This window comes from Notamacropus eugenii, chromosome 5 (assembly GCF_028372415.1).
Source record: "Notamacropus eugenii isolate mMacEug1 chromosome 5, mMacEug1.pri_v2, whole genome shotgun sequence".
NCBI classification, from domain to species: Eukaryota; Metazoa; Chordata; class Mammalia; order Diprotodontia; family Macropodidae; genus Notamacropus; species Notamacropus eugenii.
Window position 1 is genome coordinate 37921537 of NC_092876.1, and position 8662 is coordinate 37930198.

At 39.1% G+C, this 8662-nt stretch overlaps 1 long non-coding RNA gene across 1 annotated transcript; it reads left to right on the forward strand.

The window, feature by feature from the left end:
* Positions 1 to 658: 658 nt before the first annotated feature.
* On the forward strand, positions 659 to 3975 carry LOC140504071 (uncharacterized). Its single transcript, XR_011966952.1, has 3 exons — positions 659 to 849; positions 3131 to 3204; positions 3662 to 3975. It is a non-coding gene; the product is annotated as an uncharacterized lncRNA (long non-coding RNA).
* The last annotated feature ends 4687 nt before the right edge of the window (positions 3976 to 8662 follow it).

Here is an 8662-nt window from a genome sequence, read left to right on the forward strand (position 1 = left end):
ATGAAAATCTATCTTACACTACAGGAAAGTAAGGGAGAAGGGGATAAGGGAGGTGGGGGGATGATATAAGGGAAGGAAAATGGGAGGAGGGTGTAATTAGAAGTAAACACTTCTGCGGAGGGACAAGGTCAAAAGAGAGAATAGAATAAGTGGGGGGCCAGGATAGGATGGAGGGAAATATAGTTAATCTTATACAATAAGAGTATTGTTGACATCTTTTGCAAAACTACACATACATAGCCTATATTGAATTGCATGTCTTCTCATTAGGGATGGGTGGGGAGAGAGGAAGGGAGAGAAGTTGGAACTCAAAGTTTTAGGAACAAATGTTGAGAATTGCTTTTGGATGAAACTGGGAAATAAGAAATACAGGTAATGGGGTATTGTAGAGGGCCAGTACTGATGGAGTCTGAAATGTGAGGTACTGTCCAGGTCTTACTTGAAACTTGTACTAACATAAAGGCTGACATTCTCAGGACCATCTTCCTCCTGATATGCAAGGATAAGAACATCCTGACCCTGCATTCCAAGGTTGTTACACAGAAGGAACTAAGATAAGGAAATAAAAGATGTAAGCTAAAAATGTTCTCATGGGAATAACCTTGCTTACTTGCTTGCTTAAGAGAGTATATAAATCTTAACCCTCAGATCAATAAACCAGTCATGTACAGATTTTATAGGCTCTGTTAGCCCCACCCCCCCTCTCTGTTACCTCTTTCTTTTCTATCACTGCCACACCTCCAATTCACCAGTTGCTGGCAATTGGCTCCAAACAGGGACCTGAAGTGAAAGTGGAGCGGGGGCCTTGACCAATTGCTTGTACAGAATTTGGAAAGTCGGGGGATTTTGGTGAATAACTAGGCTCTCTTGGGGGGGGACTACTTTCCTATCACAATCTTTTCTCAGTTTTTGGATTCTTCTTTTCATTGCCTGCACATGAGTTCTGCCTCCATGTGTTCTCTGTGTGTGTATCTGTGTGATTAATGCAGCCAGCTCCACTGCAGCTGGACTTTGGAATGCAGTTATCTCTTTCTCTCCCCCCTTTCCTGTCTCTCTGATGGCTGCAGGATCAGAGAGGAGGATGGGAGAGAGAAAGAGAGAAACAAATCTTATGCTATCTAGTTTATATGATTGCTTTAGGCAGTTTCAGATCAGAAGTAGAAAGAAATAACATTTGTGCAGCCTTAATGGGCTCTGATCAAAGCCCACTAAGAGAACAACACGGGTACAAACTTTAAGGAAAGCATAAAAGGCTTCTAAATTGTTGGAAATTTGTTGGTAAAATTCTCTTGTATTGTAAAAATTGAGTGACCACTGTAATCCAGAAATGATGTTAGGGAAAGCAATTTTTAATCTGAATTTTGTTGAAACTAAAAGATGTTGGGAAAATTGTGTAAAACCAGTTCTGTTATTTTAAATTTTATCAGTCTTGCTAACCTTGTCTTATAATGTTTTGTAATTGCCATTTAGAAAAGGAAGTATTTTCACCCTTGTCTGTTAAAGAAGTTACACCTAAAACAATTTGGCTGTCACTTTTAAAAGTTGTAAGATTGCTAACTAAGTTATTTGGAGTTACAGTTTTAATGCTAAATCTGAAATTGCTAATTGATTACTGTGTGTGAAAAAAAGGAATTGAGTGAGAACTTTATTTAGATTGATTTTGCCCATTCAGAACAGTCCTCTTGTATGTTTGGGGGTTGGCAGACATGGGGTCTGTGCCAATTCCTTTTATTTTGTAAAACTGCTAACGCCCCTGGAAACCATCCATGTGGGCAAGGTCATCAGCCCTGAGAAGGAAACGTGTTTGGCTTATGTAAATTCTAAATAATGAATATGACTTGCTCAAAAGTTGTAACAGATAGAGAGGAGTTTTAACAATTGGCTTTTACCTCAGGACAAGTTTTAAATTTGAGAAGGAAAGATCTTAAATGGAATCCTTTATGTATGTGAGTCCTGGTAAATCTTTATTACTTATTGCAGCTCCCTAAGGATAGATATAACTGTATCTGGCTCTAAGTTTTGATAGTGAAATTTGCTGTTTAAGGTAAAAGGCATTTGGGATCATAACTATTTTTGTTTTGAGTTTGAATTTGGGTATAGTTGCTTGCATTAAATCAGTATCTGAGAGAAATGCCACAAGTTACTCAGAGGGACTATGATCCTGTACTGTTAACAGGTGAAGTTTTTATCTGGAAAGGAAACACCTAGGGGACAATTCTAGACTAAATCTAGGATTGGATCCTCCTGGTCAATTTCCCCATTGTGTTCTTTCAAAAACGAATGTTTCCCACCTGACTATTCCTGAGTCTAGAGTAGAGACTCTACCGTGTAATTGGAGAATTTCACTGTTTTCTGAATTCAAACAGAGTCAAGGATGTTTTATCCTGTTGTATTTGGTATGTCACATGTCCCTACTTTTTCCTTCTATAGGAAATTTCTATGATCAATAGCAAGTAGTCAGCAAAACATGTGAGCCCTCTTGTGTAATCTTACTGGGAAATCTAATATTATTTTTATCTGAAATTAGAACATGTTCAGAAATTTATGTAAACTACTTAAGACTCATCTTAAGATGTCCCCATTGTTTAAAAGGATTTTAAAAGCAGTAGTGTTTGTCTATAGTTAGTCTCTTACTGTTGTTACCAATGTGAGATTCCATTGCACCTTTTTGACTAAAGAACTTTGTGATATCTAGGAATTCTGTAATAATTAAGAATTTGGTTTGTTCTAATACTTTGGAAATTCATGTTACTTAAGGACATTTTTATACCAACTAAGTTTTAATGAATTTTAATTTTAAAAAAGGTTTATTTTTGCTTCAAAGTAAAAAGAGAGCTATTATTTTAAAAGGTTTCAACTAATTTTCTTTATAAAAGTTTAGTGACTCTCTTAACATCAGGAAAAATTTTCAATTGTTTTAAAAGAAATAGTTTCAGAAGAAATGTTTTTCAAAGAAGGGGGGGTAAAGCCTACTAAATTTTCATTTTCAAGATAATGTATTGCTAAATTAATATGTAATGATCCATAAAGCAGAAAAGATCTTACTGTTTTAATCTGAATTTGTAATCTTTCCATGGCTTAAGAAAGAGTTAAAATTAGTGCCTGAATTTATTAACAACAATTTCTAAAGTTTTTCTTCCAGAGTGAATATAATCAGAAAAGGATAAACAAGCCTGTGAAACAACGATGAACATCTATTCAGTTGTAAGATTCAAGTTAGAAATTTCTTTTGTTTAAGACAATACAGCTATGCTAGTGAAGAATAATAACTTGTGAGCCATCTTGTCTGTGGTAGAAATATAAAGGAAAGTGAAGCAGTCTGAATAATGGGTTCAAGAGATTTAGAAAGATAAATAAAAGCTTGATCAGAAATATGGAAAGTAGATAAGAAGGTTGGGGGCAAATGGAGGTCATCCAAGCCCCTTCTATCTCCAGATAGTTGCTCTGGATACCTTTGCACCAGTCTCAGATGATTTAAGCATGTTGAGAGAGCATGGGGAAGTATTTTCAGAAGGAAGAAAAATGATGTAACTTCATTTGATAATAACCCAATCAAATTTGAGATGACTCTACTTAAAGAATACCAACCCATATTTAACCACTTCTGGTCATTTTTTGGCCTTTGTTTGCTTAACCTCCTTGCCAAATTTGTCTCCTCCAGGTTCAATGCCCTCAACTTGCAGGTGACAGCTCAGGCTGCATACCATCCTCACCGTACAAGACCATGACCCATCACCATCTGGACTATGTTCCTGCTACTGGCTAAAGACCCATCCTCTCTAATGTCAGGACCCTGTGAAGCAGGGACAACTCTACCTCCAATCTCAGCAGGAAGCAATTTCAGAAGCTGAGACTTTCATCCCTTACCTCAAAAAGATTTTGGGTTCCATCTGTTTAAGGGGGGAATGATGGGGTACCTGGATGCATGTACTTGGGCCTCAATTACAGTTCTAAAATAGCATTTCTCTTTAAAAACATAGACAAACTACATCAATTTCTTGTCAAGATTGGCACAGACCTACATGGACTAAAATTACTTTCAGAGAAAAAAGGGGGAGATGTAAAGGGCCAGTACTAATGGATTCCAATATGTGAGGCACTGTCCAGGTCTTATTGAGACTTGTACTAGCATAAAGGCTGACATTCTCAAGACTATCCTACTCCTGATATGCAAGGATAAGAACGTTCTTACCCTGACAGTGCACCTTGAGGTTGTTACACAGAAGGAACTAAGATAAGGAAAAGGATAAAAGATAAGAGAGGGTCCCTCTTTTCCCTTCCTTTCCCTCCCCTCCTCTCTTCTCCTTTCCCCTTCTCCTCCCCTCTTGTCCTCTCCCTTCCCCTCTTCTCTTCTCTTCCTTTCCCTTCCTTTCATTTCCTTTTCTAAAACCTTAGATCTACTGCACTTTGAAGCCCATAGATTGTACCATACTGGACCCTTGCCCAAACTCCACTTAAGGGCTGTTTTCTGGACCCTCTTGGCTTAAGAGTGGTTATCAATAGTAACTGTTGCTGTTTTCCTTCCAGCCTGATTTAGATATTTTTTGTTTGCTTCACTAAAAGAGCTATACTCTGTCTACTTCTTAAACAGGCCTATTCATTGAACAGGTATTACCTCACCCTAAGTGAGGACCTGAATAGATCTTGGCCATAAGGGGCCAAGGTCTCCCATTGCTTTCCGGGTCATCTCCAGTCATCTTGATGAATATCTGGTCACTGGATTCATATGACTCTGGAGGAGAAGTGAGGGTGGTGACTTCGCACAACCCTCTCTCATTCAAAACAAAGTTAAATGCAAGTCATCATTTTCTAATGGCATGGTCTTCTTTGGCAGTGAAGGACGATTACAAACAACATTGCTTCTAGGATTAAACTCCAGAGATCACAAAAATCAAAAAGTGTCCCCTATGTACAAAAATATTTATAGCCGCTTTCTTTGGGGTGGCCAAGATCTGGAAATCCGTGGATGCCCATCAACTGCGGAATAGTTGAACAAATTGTAGTATATGCATATAATGGGATGCTATTGTGCTGTAAGAAATTATGAGCAGGAAGACTTTAGAGAGGCCTGCAAGGACTTACATGAACTGATGCTAAGTGAAAGGAGAAGAACCAGGAGAACTTTGAACATAGTAACAAGCATAGAGTGTGAGGAATTTTTGTGGTAGACTTAGCTCTTCACAGCAATGCAACAACCTGAAACATTCCCAAAGGACTCTTGAGGCAAAATGCCATCCAGATTCAGAGAAAAAGCTATGGAATTGGAACACAGAATGAAACAGAATATCTTCTCTTGTGTAATATTTTGTTTTGTTTTGGTTTTTCTCATGATTTCTCTCATTCATTTTGATTCTTCTATGCAACTGGACTAATATGAAAGTATGTTTAATAATAATGTATGTGTATAAGCCATATAAAATTGCATGTCATTTCAGGGAGGGAGGAGGGAGGGAGAAGGAGAAAATCTAAGATTTATGGAAATGATTGTAGGAAAACTGAAAACAAACAAATTAATATAAATATAATATAATGAAATAAAATAGGAAAAAAATCTGCCTTCCTTGTCCAATTTATGCATAAATTCACTTCATTCACATTTTAAACTGCTATTACTTATTGTGTATTTGCCTTGCTATTCCAGTGACTTTACCAAGTGTGTGGGATATTTCAAGACCTCTACTCAAATTGACTACTCAGAGGTATCTCAAAGTACAAACAGAGAGTCCTTTATTCAATTCTGGCAAGAAGCAGGTGATCCCACCACCAAAGTCCTGGAGTAAGGAGGAGGCTTTACAGAAGCAGATGCCACATTATAAAGCTAAAAACCACAAAGAAAAATCTCCCAACTTAAATTTTAACTCTATTAGTTAATATTTTAAGCAAATGGCGTATTCTCAGAAATTTCCCTGATACACGGAATTGAAAATGAAACTGAACAAATGTTCCCTTGTTTGGAAGGAGGTCTTGATTGTACAACATGATAAGGATACATACAGACAGAGGCCATGGGGTGAATTGAATATGAAGGGATGATATCTAACAAAACAAAATTAAGACATGAGAGAGGAATATATTGGGAGGAGAAAGGGAGAAACAGAGTAGGGTAAGTTTTCTCTCATATAGAAGTGGCAAAAAAAGGTTTTCAATGGAGAGGAAGAAGGGGGAGGTGAGACGAAAAGAGTGAACCTTACTCTCATCAGATTTGACTTAAGGAGGGAATAATATGAACACTCAATTTGGTATGAAAATCTATCTGACACTACAAGAAAGTAGGGGGAAAGGGGATGAGTGGGGCATGTACAGATGATAGAAGGGAGGGCAAATCAGAGGAGGGGGTAATTAGAAGTAAACAGTTTTAAAGATGGACTAGGTCAAAATAGAAAATAGAATATATGAGGGGGGCAGGGTAAGATGGAGGGAAATACAGTCTTTCACAACACGATGGTTATGGAAGTGTTTTTCATTACTGCATGCATAACCTATATTGAATTCTTTGCTTTCTCAGTGGGGATGGATGAGGAGGCAAGAAGGGAGAGAAGTTGGAAGAGAGTTTGAAAAACAAATGTTGAAAATTGTTTTTACATGTAACTGGTAAATATGACATACAGTCAATGGGGCTTAGAAATCTATCTTGCCCTACAAGAAAATAGAGGGGATGGGGATAAGAGAAGGGAAGGATGTGACAGAAGGGAGGGCAGATTGGGGGAAGGGGTAATCAGAACACATGCTGTCTTTGGGTGGGTGGAGGGGAGAAATGGGGAGAAAATCTGGAACTCCAAATCTTGTGGAAGCCAAGTTGAAAACTAAAAATAAATTTAAATATATAAATAAAAATACAAAAAAAGCACCAACCTGGGAAGGCCGGGGGTGGGAGAGAACAGGGGGAGGGTGTCGGAGAGAGTGCTATGGTGTAGACAAGATGTAAGCTTTATCATGATTAATTCACCGTTAATGTAGCACGTTAAAGGTTTCCAGTGAGCTTTACCCACTTTTTATTTGAGTGGTACAACAACTCTGTGAAAGAGGTGCTATTATCATACCCATCTCACAGGTAGGAAAACCAAGGCTGAAAGGTTAACTTAGTAAAAGAGTAAGGCAGGATTCAAATTCAGGTCTTCCTGACTCCATCCCCTCTGTCCCTCTCCAAGAGATGGATTTTAAGAGACAGCCATCCCTTGGAGCCACATTCTACCTGTTCTGCTTTTACTGCTTGAGTGATCTCAAACAGATGTATTTAGCTCTTCCAGGACTCATTTTCCTCATCTATATAATATTAAGTGGTTCAGTGGATAGGGCATTAGGCCTGGAGTCAAGAAGATCTGAGTTCAAATCCAGCCACAGACAACTACTAGCTGTGTGACCATGGGCAAGTCACTCCACTCTGTTTGCTTCAGTTTCCTAATTTCTAAAATGAGCTGTAGAAGAAAATGACAAACCAATCCCGTATCTTTGCCAACAAAACTGCCCATAGGTCACAGAGAGTTAGACATAACTGAAAAATGACTTAATGACAATTGCAGGAAGTAATTGGAGTCCAGAGCCTCAGAGATCCCTTCCTATTCTCTCCCTACCCCTTGGGGTCTCATTCTTACTAGATGTTTCTAATTTCCTCCTCTACCCCTCTACTCTTCTCCCCCTCTACCCATCATTGAATTCAATAGGAAAGAACTTGCACTTTGGATCCTTTTGTGTCTACACTAGGGGCATGGAGAGGGTGGGAGGAGACTGGGAGGAGGGAAAGAAGGAAGGGGATATGGGGTGTCAGGGAATTAGGAAGAGGGGAATGCAAGGGAAAGGCTGGGTGAGGGGATGAGGAGGATGGAGCTGGGAAGAGTCAGAACAGGACTTGATGGGGGGGAATGGGGAGAAGCTCCCGCATCTGGCTCAGTGTCTTCCTCTGAATCCTCCTCTCTGCCTTCAGGAGTTGAGGCAACACAATGACTATGCCCTGTCTTTTGGTGGGGTGGGGGGTGAGTCAGGGAAGTCCCTGTCCACCTGCCCCCACACCCAGATTCTTACCATCAAGCAGATTCTGGTCACCATCTGTGTGGATCCCAGTCTGGCTGTCCCCAGCTCCACAGGACACGAGTTTGTTCTTTCCTCTAAAGATACTGAGAGAGAAAATAAAAGCAGCAAAACTGTCAGTGGCAAAATATCTTCTCACAAATGAACAGCCTTGCTCAGCCCCAGATGCGGCATGAGTCACAGAGGAACACAAACCAATGATTTTGTAAAGTATGTTGACCTGAAAGTTGGTTACATAGACGCAACAGACTAAATGCATGCATTTTATGATTTAATCAATTGAACAATTTCCCATAAAGTAACAATTACATAGTATTATGGAACCAGAGATTATCCGACTGACTCAGTACAGAAATCGACTACCTTAAATACATTTTACTGTGAGAAAGGAACTCTCTTAGTTGAACAGATTGTAAATTTAGTAGGACAATTAACAAAGCAGTGTCAATTAGGCTTCATAATCCCAAGCTGTGTGAATTTCCTTTCTGTAGCATGTGTCCATGACATACAATAAGGAGAAAATCCCGTCACTCTGATGGCAGGCACCTGTCATAAACAGTCCCTTGAAGTTGTGGACACAAAAAAGAGTATCTTAACAAAGTGGACAAAGTTGAAATTACAACCCAAGACATCTATG